We start from the raw sequence: 15,818 nt of genomic DNA on the forward strand, positions 1-15,818 counted from the left end.
TCCGCTATTTGTCATTATCACGTGGCCTAACCACTTCAGTTGCATTGCTTCACAATCATTCATGAATTATCTTGCGTGGCATCATGGAATAGTGTAGCATCCATTGCATGCATACTTCAAAATCTTGACAAAGGTAGTAGGTCATCCAAGTACTTCCTATTTTCAAAGTGCCTACTGTTTTTTGAATACTATAAATTCAGACAGACTGCTCAGCTAACAAACTGTTTATAATGTACTATATAGTATGGAATTATGCGATTTCAGATGCAGCGTTACACGCTATTCACACGGGGCTTCAGTGTCAACGCTTGACAGAGGGCGTGTCTGAAGTTAGGGCTGACGCGATTGTCATAGCAGTGTCAGCCAATGAAATTAGTCAGCAATCGTCTTCTGTCTTAGCTGGGGTATTTGCATACAGTGATTTGATTGGCTGATTGGCTTCCATTGGCGCTTAAAAAGTTGATAATGTCCCAACTTCTGCAGCGAGCAACACCACTGAAGCGGCGCCGACGGTTCCACAATGCCACCGTGCCGCCTCGGGGTACATAATGGCTGTGTTGTGTGTTAACGAATGCCATGGATGCATATGGATGGCTTTTATGACATGATTAGTTTATGACTGGCCAGATGTGCGAAGCAGAGCGGAACAAACCAGGTTTCGAGTCTGGCAAAGGGCAGTTACAAAAACCAGGTAAAACAAACTCCCCCAAAAAAGCAGTATATAAAAGCACAATGGCAATAGCTTTTCCCTTATAGTTTGCTTTTGCTTTTGGGTTTAGGTACTAAGTGGGAAACGTACACAACAGCCTCTGGTGGATTTAAGATAAAGGAGAAAACGTGCTCTGGTAACGTATTTGAGATTGTCAAAAATGTTCACAGCGACCTCTAGTGGATTTATGAAAGCTGCAAGAATATATAGTCCAGGTTACATATTTCTCGGTTCTCAAAAACGTATCCCTGGGCACATATTTCTAATTAGCCTGGGTTGTATTTACCTGACATGACTTGAACACAGCATTACCAAATCAAAGTTACCGGCTCTTCCTTATTCACGTTATCTGGGTTGGCAGACGCACTCTGGACACAATCACAGCACTTAAACACTTAAAAAGTTATTCTAGATTTTCATCATATGTCTCCTTTAAACTGAACTAAAATAAAGATCATAATTTTATCATGTGATCAGAGACAAAAGTCAAGGAATATTTCCATGTGCTTTCATTGGATGTCCTATATGGTTTACAAGTATTTCATTTATGTTGGTTCGACCTCTGTGTTAAACCCCAATCCCACCCCTCTGTCCCAAAATGCATATTTGATATATTTAGTCAAAAGACCTACTTTAAATGCTCCAGGTGAAGGAACAGTATGCAGTGGTCCATTTACTCGGCGTATGTGATTAAATACATATCCTGAGGCAAAAAGCTATTTTAGAAGAGTGTTTCTCTAACATCACTCTCTCCGTCTCTGTCTCTCACCAGCTGGCCTTCTCCAAACGGCCAGTACCACCAACTGTACGCCAGGGATATTTATCTCCTCTGTGCTTTGGGCTCTTTATAGGACAGTCATGGTTGATGACCCGTCCTGGTGGAGCTGGACAGCCTTACTAAAAGTGCTGTGGTGGTGATATGGTGTTGTAATGGTTTCAGATATATTCTAATACCTCCAACTGAATTACTATTAACATATTGTGGAATTACCATAATACGTTAATTGCTAGTATGTTGTTTTCTTCACTAGTTCAAAGTATTAGATAACATATACAGTATATATTGAATGTATTTAAAAGTTAGTCTAAGAAAAAAGAGAGGCTTAAAAAACTAGTTGTTTGCATTGTCAAGAAGCATCAATGAAATGAAAGTTTTAGATTGTCCTTTTTTCCCATATAGTGACATACGTCCAATTGAAATGGTCCAGAAATTAAAAAACAAATAAGGCTGTGCAATGTTTTGTCCATTGGAAACTGATTGGATCATCGGAAGATGGGTGTTGATAACAAAATGAAGGAAGATTGAAGAATGGAGGAAAGCGGGGTAGTTATGAGATGCACCATGATAGCTCCACCTTAAATGATTGATAGCTCCACCCTAAAGGACTAATAGCTCTGTCATAAATGATTGATAGCCCCACCCTATAGAACTGATAGCTCCGCCCTAAATGACTGATAGCCCCACCCTAAAGGACTGATAGCTCTACCCTAAATGACTGACAGCCCCACACTATAGCACTGATAGCTCTGCCCTAAATGACTAATAGTTTGCCCTAAAGGACTGATAACTCCGCCCTAAATGGATGATAGCCACATCCTAAAGGACTGATATACCCGCCCTAAAGGACTGATAGCTCCACCCTATAGCAATGATAGCTCTGCTATAAATGAATGAAAGCCCCGCCCTAAAGGACTGATGGCTAGAGATATGGAGCCTACTTTAAAAGAGTCGATTCCCTGACTCCGAATATACCTAATACCGGAATGGACTTCAGGACAGGAATCAACTCCCAGATTCAAGTTGGTTTTTTCAACCCAACTGAATGAAGCAGTTACATGCTACAGTTACAATGCTTATTTGAACCGCAACTTACTTGACGGATTTATATATATTAAAATCAGGTGGTTTGTGCAATGTGTTTTATGTTTGATAAAATAATTTCTAATGGCATCTTCATTTTCAACTAATTAAACTGTCCTGTTCCAATAGGTGGATTTAGAGGGTTTGGCATAAAAGGCAGACGTGGATGTAGCTGGTTTTGACGCAAGGGAAAATTTACCTTGTTTAAAAACCAAGAATTGTTCATATATTCCATTCATATTGTTCAGGGGTGTCAAACTCAATTCCTGGAGGGCCAAAGCCCTGCACAGTTTAGTTCCAACCCTGCTCCAACACACTTACCTGTAGGTTTCAAACAAGCCTGAAGGACTCAATTAGTTTGATCAGGTGTGTTTAATTAGGGATGGAACTAAACTGTGCAGAGCTGCGGCCCTTTTGGAACTGAGTTTGACACCTGTGATACAGTTCCTTAAATGTGTCCAAAATCATGTTGACACCATTTTACTTTTAATACAAAAACAGGACCAAAGATTTAGACACACGTTCAGCAGTTCAATAGCATCGTATGCAAGTGCACAGCAACCACTTGGTTTCAAGTTTATAAATTAATTCAGCATCGTCGTGCCACAAAGGAAGTATACATAATGTACATATCAGCTACTGAAAATGTAAAGTTAAAGCGCTGACCTCGAGTGCATTTCTCTTCCCTAACACTGTTTCATTTCCCTCTCTCAGAGTAGCTCTCCATTTTTTTTTTGTCTCAGGATCTGAAGTGTGTCCCTGGGTAATAATTGCTGACACGCCAAAGCCAACATTGCACACGGGGCCCTTTAATAGTTTTCATTTTTCTTCTTTACAGGCCAGCCTCTGCGCTGCCATTATGAATGATCAGGGCTCAGCAGCCGCCATGGAGAAGTCTCTCTCTCTCTCTTTCTCTTCCTCTCTCTTTTTTCGGAGGCTGACCCACGCCTCGTTGACCATTATCTCTCCCTGTGTCTTCCCTCTTCCCATTTACTCGATCTCCCCACACAGACAATTTATATAAAAGACTTTCCCCTGGCTTTCATCAGGGCCCAGGTAGCAAAGCCCATTTCGTGACATTAATTTGGCACCTTTGGTGACCCCGACACATCAATTCGCTACTTTATAAACTATTTCCAGAATCAGATTTATCAGACCTGACAGAACTTTTCGCGCCGATATAAACAGCGTTAGCGCCCGGGCTAGCTCCCCTGTGCCAATTCATCATTATCTTATTTGGAGGGCCGCAAAATCCTCTGACATTATTAATAGTAAGATGAATCACTGGAAAACTTCAGAATCGGTGCCTGGCGAGGCCGAAATAATCCATTTGGGCTGAAAGTGTTGGGGTGAAATTGTGCTTTGTGATGGTGGAGCTCTCCGTCATTAGCATCGGTGTGTGCATGGGTGGTGAACTACTGAGGCGTGATGTTCCTGAGAGGTTAACATCGCTCTAGTTCACCACCAGCTACTGCTTTAACAATAACTGCACATGTTGGAACTGAGACGCGACTCTTTCGGCTGCATTTTGAATCTGTCAGTTCAAGTGGAACTGTTAATTAATGCTAATCTGCTACTGAATGAAGCATACTTGCTATTGCACAGTTAGCAAATGCGCTAGGTGGCATGTTAAAGCTAGCATTGAAGCAGGACATTGCTAGTTCAGACATCACAAGTCTCTCAGAGACATAGCTAGCTCACGTTCCTAGTCCCTCATTGACATAGCTAGCTCACATTGCTAGTCTCTCACAGTCATAGCTAGCTCTTATTGCTAGTCTCTCAGACATAGCTAGCTCACATTTCTAGTCTCTCACAGAGATTACTAGTCTCTCTCAGACATTACTAGTCTCTTACAGTTATAGTTTGCTCTTATTGCTAGTCTCTCAGACATAGCTAGCTCTCGTTGCTATTCTCTCACAGTCATTACAAGCCTCTCTCAGACATAGCTAGCTCTCGTTGCTAGTCTCTTACAGACATTACTAGTCTCTCACAGACATAGGTAGCTCTCGTTGCTAGTCTCTCAGACATAGATAGCTCTTGTTGCTAGTCCCTCATAGACATAGCAAGCTCCCGTTGCTAGTCGTTTACAGACATCACTAGCCTCTCACAGACATTACTAGTCTCTCAGACATAGCTAGCTATTGTTGCTAGTCTCTCACAGACATCACTAGTCCCTCAGACATAGCTAGCTATTGTTGCTAGTCTTACGTTTATCATTAGTCACACACAGACATCACAGGTCTCTTACAGACATAGCTAGCTCTCGTTGCTAGCCTCTCTCAGCCATCACTAGCCTCTCACAGACATAGCCAGCTCTCGTTGCTTGTCTCTCACAGCCATCACTAAGCTGAATGAATGAATGAATTAATTAATGAATGCATGAATGATGGCAGTATAGTGTGTATTTTAATAGATATTTTTAAGATATTAGTATTCAGCTTAAAGTGACATTTAAAGGCTTAACTAGGTTAATTAGGGTAAAGCTAGGGTAATTATAGGCAAATCCTTGTATAACAATGGCTTTTCTTTAGATAATCGAAAAGAAAAATAGCTTAAGGGGGCTAATAACATTGACCTTACAATGTTTTTTATTTATTTATTTTTTATTAAAACTACTTTTATTCTAGCCAAAATGAAACAAATAAGACTTTCTCCAGAAGTAGAAAAATATTATAGGAAATACTGTGAAAACCCCTTGCTCTCTTAAACATCATTTGGGAAATATTTGAAATAAATTAATAATATAATAATATAATGAATAATAATAATAAAAATGAATCCTAATAAGTTTGACTTCAACTATGCAGCAGTATTCAAACTGTGAGTAACAAGTGACTTTGCTCGTCTCAGAGAAGATGCCGGACTCCATCTGACCGATGTCCTAGTTTCTCACTGTTGTTTGCTGGAGTTCATCACCCAAGGTCGGGCTCTCTCTGTGGGGCTCGAGGGTTTTGGCTGATCTCTGAGTCCTGGAGCCGCTCATGTTCTGGATCCTCCACTGTAGGCTTCAGCTCTGAGCCAAATGACACTTTGATTATTTCCTCCGCCACTAACAGTGATGTTTTGATGCTTGTCAGAGCCGACGGGTCACAGGAACTCTCTGCTGTACATCAGTCAAGCTGGCTACTGATGCTTACAAGATTCCTCAAAATGCAGGTAGTGAGTTTTAATCTAACATCGGTCAGACTGGAATTCATATATTTATATAGACACATTATGTCATTAATTGTTTTGGGATTAAAATAAACAATAATAGATTATTGTTATTAAATTATATTAAAAAAGCAAAAATAACTTATTTAAAATAGTTAAATATTACTATAAACAATATCATATTCATTCATTTTTCTTTGACTTAATCTCTTATTTATCAAGGGTCGCCACAGTAGAACGAACCACCAACTATTCCAGCATATGTTTAACACGGCGTTTGCTCTTCAACCTGCAACCCAGAAACACTAATACATTCTCATTCACCCACCCAGAGGAAACCCACACCAACACGAGGAGAACATGCAAGCTCCACACAAAAATGCCAACTGACGCAGCTGGGACTCAAACCAGTGACCTTCTTGCTGTGAGGCGACAGTGCTAACCACTGAGCCACCATGCCTAGTATTCCTGGGAACTTTCTTTTTTGATTGAATATTTATCAGCATATACAGTAGCGCAAAACTGCTGTAAATCCTGAACCTTCCTGCACAGTATTAAAGAAGAATTATAGTATTAAAGAATTATTATTGACACACACACACACAAACACACACATGCACACACACGCACACTTATGAGTCTGAAACAATAATTAAAAAATTGACAAACAAATTGACATTTAAATTTGAATAAAAAAGAGCAATATATCTTTTTTGTGAATCATATTCCAAATATCTGTTTTATTTACAATCTATAATTTTGAATTGTTTATTGATTTATTTAGTTTGAAATCAACTTCTTTTAAATGTACTATATAACGTAGTCAAACATATACAGTGTAAAACAAATATTTATGCAAATGTCTGCTATTATTTTAGAGAAAACACAATTTTTTTCCCACTTATTATGGTTATTTCTTTCAGAAAACATGAATTCATGTGCATCTCTGGTAAATATATCCTGATTTGTGAATGTTTAGAATTTTATTTGATGGAAAACAGGACAAATATGAAAAATGATTGAGCCAAAGATATAATGAAAAAATAAATCAATCTGAATTTAAAATTAAAGATATATTATTGTTAAAATATCAAAGGAATATTTTTCATTTTGATTTGCAGAAAATTAATTAGATAAATTTAAAAAAACAAGCAATAATAAATTAATAAAAATAATGTGGATGTAAATAAATAAGTAATTAGATACAGATAAATGAATAAATGCAATATAATATAACAAATAAATATTTACATAAAAAATACAGAACACAAAAATTAAAAACACAAAATTCTAAAAACATAGATCAATCTAAATTATAAAAATAAAGTTATAATAGCATAAATATAGAATTTAACTAAATAAAATAAAAATACATCCATACTTTTAACACAATCCAGGTAAATTGTATGTTATATATATATATATATAATTATATAATATATATATATATATAATTTTATTGCGGCTAGAATAAAAGCAATTTTTAATTAATTAATTAACCTAGTTTAGCCTTTAAATGTCACTTTAAGCTGTATAGAAGTGTCTTGTCTTGTCATCATGGCAAAGATAAAATAAATTACTTATTTAAAAAATCATTATCAAAACTATTATGTTTACAAATGTGTTGAAAAAAAATCTCTCTGTTAAACAGAAATTGGGGAAAAAATAAACAGGGGGCTAATAATTCAGGGGGCTGATAATACTGACTTCAACTGTATGGTTATATATGTGTGTGTGTGTGTGTGTGTGTGTGTGTGTGTGTGTGTGTGTGTGTGCATAATATATAATGATAATTTTATTGCACATATTACTGTAACGTGCCATCAGTTTGAAGTCAGAATTCAACCTACCAAACAGAAAAACAATATCAAACTACATACTGTCTTTAGTTGAATAATAATATTTAAGTTTGTTTTGTAATATATCAGTGTTACTGCTTACGACATGCATTTATAAATTCCTTCCCAGTTCTTATAATGCATTACTACTGCTTATTGATGCTTCTCCTGAGGTTTTATAAGGCAGTCTACTTTGCTAAGACTAAAAAACTGATTCAGTCCCTAATGCAAAACTCTTCATTATGAGAGAAGTGCAGTCTTTACTTAAAGCTTAGTTCATTTTTGTGCCATTATGACTCAGACAACAAGATGCTTCTTAATAGTCTGCTCATTACAGCTCAATATCTCAGCATAAAACAGTACTTTGGGTAGTAGCATGCTTATGCGTTATGATAAATGATAAATAAATGTGTCTATTTTAGGTATTTGTTTCGTTCAGAGGCATCGTGCTTCATCTTTTGAATGATTGTAGAGTAGGGAATGAGCTGTGCTTTAGTTATTAGTGGAGTTTAAAGAGAAAGTGTGTGTTTTCTGTGCGTCTCTGCTGCCCTCTGCTGCTCACACTCAAACATGACAGGCATTTTTTTTTTAATTAGTACAAACATATACATCTCACAACAATTTTAAAAACAGGCGAGAGTTATTGAGAGACAATCTGAAAATAACAGGCTATTCGAGGGTCTTATAAAGTCTTACAATGTCTTAAATTCAAATGACTAAATGTTTAGGCCTTGATAAGTCTTAAATTGACTGAAATATTTTGTTGTAGGTCTTAAATAATTTGAAACTGTTTTAATTTCTCTATGCCCATGTCATCATCCAATCACCAACAGTCCATCTTAATTAAACCTTTAATAAAAGATGCATTTATTAAATTTATTTGCCAACATGGTTTAATTATCCTCACAATAACATTTGTTTAAAGTTCTCCATGCATTTAAAGCAACCTGGTGAGAACACTGACCTGGACAAGCTTGTTGTGGATAGCTTCATTCATTCATTTTCCTTCAGCTTAGCCCCTTTATACATCAATGATCGCCACAGCGGAAGGAACCGCCAACTATTCCAGCATATGTTTTACACAGCGGATGCCCTTCCAGCCGTAACCCATCTCTGGGAAACATCTATACACACTCTTTCACAGTCATATGCTATGGACAATTTAGCTAACCCAATTCACCAACTTATCCAGTGGATGTCCTTCCAGCCACAACCTAACACCCATTCAACTATACTGCATGTCTTTGGACTTGTGGGGGAAACCAGAGGAAACCCAAACAAACAGGGTGAACATGCAAACTCCACACAAAAATGCCAACGGATCCAGCCAAGACTCAAACCAGCGGCCGTCTTGCTGAGAGGAGACAGTGCTAACCACTGAGCCACTGTGTTTCCCCTTGTGGATAGTTTGTTATATATATATATATATATATATATATATATATATATATATATATATATATATATATTCTTAAGTGTAAGTTATTTGCTTGTTTTGACACTTAAAATTACTTAAATTTACTTAAGATTTGTGGTGAATAAATAAATAAATCTTTAGAGATTAGCCATGTTAGCGCTTAGTCTGAAATTTAATTCATAACAGTCTTGAAACGGTACAAGACGGTCTTAAATTTCACTTGGTGAAACCTGCCGAAACCTGAATATACTGCTGGATGGATATGAAGAAATTTTACATGTGATTTACTCAGTTTACTGGAGTTGAAAGAAATATCTGTATATTTGACAGAATTATACTGGAATAGCATTTATAAAACTATTCAAATTATTTATAATTATTATTCTTTATTTTAATTTGATTTTATTTTCATTCATTTTCCTTCGGCTTAGTCCGTTAATTAATCAGGGGTCGCTACAGCGGAATGAACCACCAACTATTCCAGCATATGCTTTACACAGCGGATGCCCTTCCAGCTGCAACCCAGTACTTGGAAACACAAGTACTGGGTAGGCTGGATCTACTCAGGTAGGCTGTGGTATAGATACGATGTCAATTGGTACTAAAGGGCCCAAAGTGTACCAAGAAATATCCCCCACACCAAAATCCCAGTAGATCAGCAGTTTCTGAAATACTACGTCTGGAACCAACAACCATGCCACATTCAAAGTCATTTAAATCCCCTTTCTTCCCCATTCTGATGCTTTGGTTTGAACTGCAGCAGATCGTCTTGACCATGTCTACATGCCTAAATGCAATGAGTTGCTGCCATGTGATTGGCTGATTAGAAATTTGCATAACAAGCAGTTGGATAGGTGTACCTACTAAAGTGGCCGGTAAGTTTATATCTTACAGGGGCTGAATAGAATAGTAGTTTACGTGTCCAACATAAACCATTTACAAAGCTTTATCTGTGTTGTCCAATTGAAGCTTTCAATCTATAAGTTACTCTTCAAGATGGATCAAATAAACAACAGAATGCGAGTGGAAACACAGAATCTGCGGGCAGGTAATTAATGCACACGGTTTTCCCCACACATGCAGACCCTCTTCGTTCTGCCACACTAAACTGTAAGTTCAATGTGAAAATAAGCATCAGCTCATTGTCTTCCTATCAGACTCGCAGGCAGCAGTAATATGATTCTCATGAGCGAGGACTAATAGTTTATTTAATGGACCAGCGGGTTCCTGCGGATAGATGGTCAATGGGGGCGCTGATCATTAGCCAAACAAATGTAAAATTACACCGCATCATAAAAATCACACTTACTTGTGAAGTACAACATGTATTTGGTCTTAAAGAGATAGTTCACCCAAAAAAAGTGAACATTCAGTCAATGGACTCTTCACATTTTCGGGTTTCTCAGTAGTGGAAGTCATCATAGTTGGGCAAACGTAGAGCGCAGAGAATGGGAGAATGCAACAAATCAATTTTTTTACAATCCTACTTAAGATATGTTGGTCACACTTTACAATAAGGTTCATTAGTTAATGTTAAGTAATGCATTTACTAACATGAACAAACATTGAACAATACATTTACTACAGTATTTATTCATGTTAATAAACGTTAGTGAAAATACAGTAGTTCATTGTTAGTTCATGTTAACTCATGGTGCATTAACTAATGTTAACAAGCATGGACTTGAATGTGATTAATGCATTAGTAAATGTTCAAATATAATTAATAAATGCTGTACAAGTGTTGTTCATGATTAGTTCATGTTAGTAAATGCATTAACTAATGAACCTTATTGTAAAGTGTTATCGGTATATTAAACCTATGTTCAGCCCTATGTGTCTTCACACCTATGTGAAGACCTGTGCGGCCGCGTTTTCTTCTGCCCTGAACTTAAAAATATGATTGACAGAATCGTAGAAATGCTGGATTAAGATGGTCTAGGGGGTCGAATCGAGACCGCAATCTTTTTTCGATTAATTGTGCAGCTCTACTAGATACTGAAAAATAGTAACAAGTTACAAGTTAAAATAAGTTACAGTTACTTCATTCAAAAAGTAACTCAGTCTACTACTTACACCAAAAAATAAAGCATTACTGTTTAAAAGTAACTTTTCCAAACAACATTTTAATGCTCCCGTCATTTCAGTGCTACAATGAGTATACACTGCTGATCAACTTCACAATTTTAATTCATTTGCATTTTTTTACAACTAAAACCCAAGACAAACTTAAACAAAAAGTCATTCATTCATTCATTCATTCATTCATTATTTTCCTGTCGGCTTAGTCCCTTTATTAATCCGGGGTCGCCACAGCGGAATGAACCACCAACTTATCCAGCAAGTTTTTACGCAGCGGATGCCCTTCCAGCCGCAACCCATCTCTGGGAAACATCCACACACACACTCATACACTACGGACAATTTAACCTACCCAATTCACCTGTACCGCATGTCTTTGGACTGTGGGGGAAACCGGAGCACCCGGAGTAAACCCACGCGAAGGCAGGGAGAACATGCAAACTCCACATAGAAACACCAACTGAGCCGAGGTTCGAACCAGCGACCTTCTTGCTGTGAGGCGACAGCACTACCTACTGCGCCACTGCCTCGCCCAAAAAGTCATTTTAAACACTAATTTATTTAAGTCAGACCAGCAGCACAACACTGAAAGTAATCTGCATTATCATTCAGAATCAATTTGGTGAAACTCAGCACCAGAAAACTGCTATTATAGACAACCGTATGCATTTTAAACAAAACAAAAACATAACAGCTGCTCAAAAAATGAAATTAATCGTGGTTTGTACTTATGGAAAGTAAGCTATGTATATTCAAAGAGCAAAATCTGCTGTTTTGTGCAATTGTGTGCTTATTTAATCACTAAACATTATATACTGTAACTGTTAAATAACATCTTGAAGGCTGGCAGTCTGAAGGTTGTGGGTTCAACATCAATCAATGTTGGAAACTCTGGAAGTTGAACCAAAGCTAAACTGTTCTGGGATGCCCCTACTATGACTAACGCCTGGAGCAAGGCAACTGTCATAAAGAATTATCCCTGTAATGCTGTTTCAGTTGAATTGGAATGTGAAACCGAAAAAGAAAAGAAACGAATATATATATATATATATATATATATATATATATATATATATATATATATATATATATATATATATAATTTATTGTTCAAATATTTCTCAAGGTTTAACAGTATTGTCTATAATATCTAGAAAATAGTATTTCTTTTAGCTTGGCTAAGCTCTCATTTAAAATTTATTTTTAAGGTCAATATTATTAGCCCCCTTACAATTAGGAATAGATGACAGAAATCAAAACATTTTGTTTCATTAGCTCGCTAAAATAACTATCACAGGGTCTGACCAAAGAAATTACAATTTTGATCCATCTGAATGATTTATCAACAAGCAAAGCACAACAAAACAGTATACTTTCCAGTATGTTGAATGCTCAAATTCTCATTTAGTTCATCAATTGGACTGTATTAGCATACTAATATAGGGACTGACGTTATAGATGATGAGCATGGACACAGAACTAGCACTAGATATACTTTGGCCATTTTTGAGCAGGATGCTAATGGTCTAATTAAATAAAATTTTTGATGCGAAGCTTCGCTAAAAGTGCTCCAGCTACAGAGATGAACGAGGCTGAAAGAAAGAAGTTAGTGAGGGAGTGAGTGAGTTTGGGTGGTGTGTAAGAGAATGTTTTCTGTTTAATGGATGAATATAGTCTGGATACCCATTCATTTCCTATGGTGCTCACTTTTGACCGGGAACAGCACAGGTGTAACAAGCTTGATTAAAACACTCAAAATTGAATGAAAGAGGTGATCATCACTTTAATATGTTCAAGTGCAGAGTGGGGAGGATATCATAAGGCCTTAAGGCAATCAGATGCAAAACAATATTTATGAGTGATTTAAGTTGTAAATCCGGTCAGATTTGACCCGAACACAGCAGTAAGGTTAACTAATTAAGCCTTTAAATGGCACTTTAAGCTCAATACTAGTATCTTGCAAAATATCTAGTAAAATATTATGTACTGGCAACAAACCAAAGACAAAAGAAATAGGTATATTAGAAATTAGTCATTAAAACGTCTCGTTAAACAGAACCAGGGAAACATTTTTCGAATAATTTTAATTTGACATGAGGCCTAGCTGTTTTGACTTCAACTGCATGTGTCAACAAAATACGCAACAAAACTGAGGAAAAGACGAAGAAAATAAGATATTTTGTATATTGATGTAGTAAAAAGGTTGCAAGCTGTGTGTAAAAACTCTAAATATAACGCAAGTTTGAAAAACTGCACATATTTAATATATAAAAATATTACATTTCAAACTAAAGACTGAAAATATCAAATAATACATCAAATAAATACATTTCCAATTCAGCCTGGTCTCACTGAATATTATACATAACATTTACGTGTAAAAAAAGATGCATTTATAAAATCATTTTGTATAATTTTTTATGCTCATCCATTCATTCATTTTCCTTAAGCTTCAAGCTGATTTATACTTCTGCGTCAACTGCTCGCGTATGATCTGGCACAGCCTACCTGTGGTCGCATAGCCCTTCACCATGGCTGACACTGACGCTGATGCGTTTTCCTCTCGAACAATCACAACAACAAGTAACGCAAGCTTTGCGATTGGTCAACTTGGTAACTTTGACAAGTATGGGTGGAGCTGAGAGCTGCGAGCCCGATGGAGCGAGTGTTAACAAGTGTCGAGTCCCGTGAAGGAGCTCCAGATGGAAACTTTTGTTTTGTGTTTACCTTAAGATTACAGTTGCTGCACGTCCGCCAATTCCCACCTCTGAATGTGCAAGTTTTATCTACTGTACATTAAGGTATCATTCAGAAAAAACAAAACACCCTCGAAGATACTCAACACAGAGTAGCATGAACACCGACTGACAGCTAGCATTTCAGAAGTGTTATTGCAGAGCAACACAAACAGCACTCGGAAGTATAAATGCATGGCTACACACAAGGCAGACGCTGTGGGTCACACCGATCACTCGATGCAGAAGTATAAACCAAGGCTCTATTTCAGAGGTCCCCACAGCGGAATGAACCACCAACTTTTCAGCATGTGTTTTAAGCAGCGGATGCCCTCCAGCTGCAACCCAGTACTGGGAATACACCCATACACACTCATTCACACACACACATACACTTCAGCCAATTTAGTTAATTGAATTCACCTATACTGCATGTGTTCAGACTGTGGTGGAAACCGGAACACACGGAGGAAACCCACGTCAACAAAGGGAGAACATACAAACTCCACATAGAAATGCCAACTGGCTCAGCCGGGACTCGAACCAGCTACCTTCTTGCTGTGAGACAACAGTGCTAACCACTGAGACACTGTTTTTTATGCTCATACAAAAGTAGTAATTAACATTTTAATGATGTATCTTTCATTTATTTATATTTTAGCAGGCTCAAGTGTTTATAAGTGCATTTCTAGATCACACCTTATATCTAAGCCATGACAAAACACAGGCCTGTTTATTGTCAATAAAGCATTTGCATTTCTGAGAAACCTATAAACTCAACTTATCACGTTTCCTGTATTTCTATTGAATACAAGTTTGCGAATGTTCTGCACAGAAACCAATGTGGGCAATTATGTTTTTGATTGACTTGTTTTTGACATCTTTCCGACACTGTGCTTTACCGCTCAAACAGGTTTCACGATTTACATTGTCAATCTTTCCCGAAAAAAAAAAACGACGTCACCTCTGTGCATGAAGGATTGTTTAGCATTCCTATGCACTCCTGCGATCTGTAACTGATACCGCACACAGGCTGTGTGTTGCTAAAAGCATACAATACATCATATTGCTAATTATTTAAACAATTTGATGCATTGTTGTGAATTCTGAAAATGTACCGCTGTAAAAGCATACATCAAATATAGTTACATACAGAGTTTAAGTCAGAATTATTTGCTCTTGCTTATTGTACTGGGAAACACCCATACACTCTCACATTCACACACGCTCACACACTACAGTCAATTTAGTTCCTCCAATTCACCTCTAGCGCATGTGTTTGGACTTTGGGGGAAACCGGAGCAAACCCACACCAACATGGGGAGAACATGCAAACTCCACACAGAAATGACCCAGCCGGGACTCGAATCAGCGACCTTCTTGCTGTGAGGCCACAGTGCTAACCACTGAGCCACTGTGTCGCTCCATTTCAACATCACAGTACTGTAATATGTTTAACAGTAGCATACTGCTGCAGATTAAAGTAGCTTTCCTGCAAAATCAGAGCCGTACACTGGTGCTTCTAGCTGCCATTTCTTTACTGTGATAGTAGAGATTTTTAGGGGGTTTATTTACATTTTTTGTGCATTTGTTTTTAGAATATCACACAATAGGAAATGCCAAAATGCACAAAAAATCGTAAAACGTTTAAATGAGCTGCATAATATTTTATATGATAACAAGACGTGAATGATGGAAACACATTTATTGAATAATTTTGTTAATGCTCCCAAAGAAAAAGACAAATTTTAACAGATCATGTGTACTTGTAGCTTTTTAAAATAAAATAAAAAGAACTGCAACAGAATACAGTGAAAAAAAAAAAAACATTTGATAAAAAGGTATTGATGCCTTTGGCCAGTGGGGAAATTAAACTGGTCTAGCCCAACTGAGTCCGGTTTCTCACAAGGTTTTTTTTCTTCACTTTCGCCAATTTGTGAAATTTTCTTTCCCCCTCTCCGCTGTGGCCACTAGCTTGCATGGTTTGGGATCGGTAGAGCTACACATTGATGGATTTGCTCTA

At 37.2% G+C, this 15,818-nt stretch overlaps 2 protein-coding genes across 9 annotated transcripts in view; one reads left to right on the plus strand and one right to left on the minus strand.

The window, feature by feature from the left end:
• The window catches only part of adarb2 (adenosine deaminase RNA specific B2 (inactive)), a 619,893-nt gene that overhangs the window by 412,568 nt on the left and 191,507 nt on the right, over positions 1-15,818 (minus strand). The window lies entirely within an intron of this gene.
• The window catches only part of ifnu (class II cytokine, IFN-u), a 121,914-nt gene that overhangs the window by 96,833 nt on the left and 9,263 nt on the right, over positions 1-15,818 (plus strand). Inside the window, exon 6 of one of the 2 annotated variants that reach the window (XR_015524684.1) lies at positions 14,238-14,573. The exons of the other annotated variant lie outside the window; for it this stretch is intronic. The gene's annotated coding sequence lies outside the window, so the exon portion shown is untranslated. Of the gene's footprint in view, positions 1-14,237; positions 14,574-15,818 lie in introns of those variants that run through there. 2 annotated transcript variants of the gene reach the window in all.

The sequence above is a fragment of the Danio rerio genome, chromosome 24 (genome assembly GCF_052040795.2).
Source record: "Danio rerio strain M-AB ecotype USA chromosome 24, GRCz13ab, whole genome shotgun sequence".
In the NCBI taxonomy this organism is placed as follows: Eukaryota; Metazoa; Chordata; class Actinopteri; order Cypriniformes; family Danionidae; genus Danio; species Danio rerio.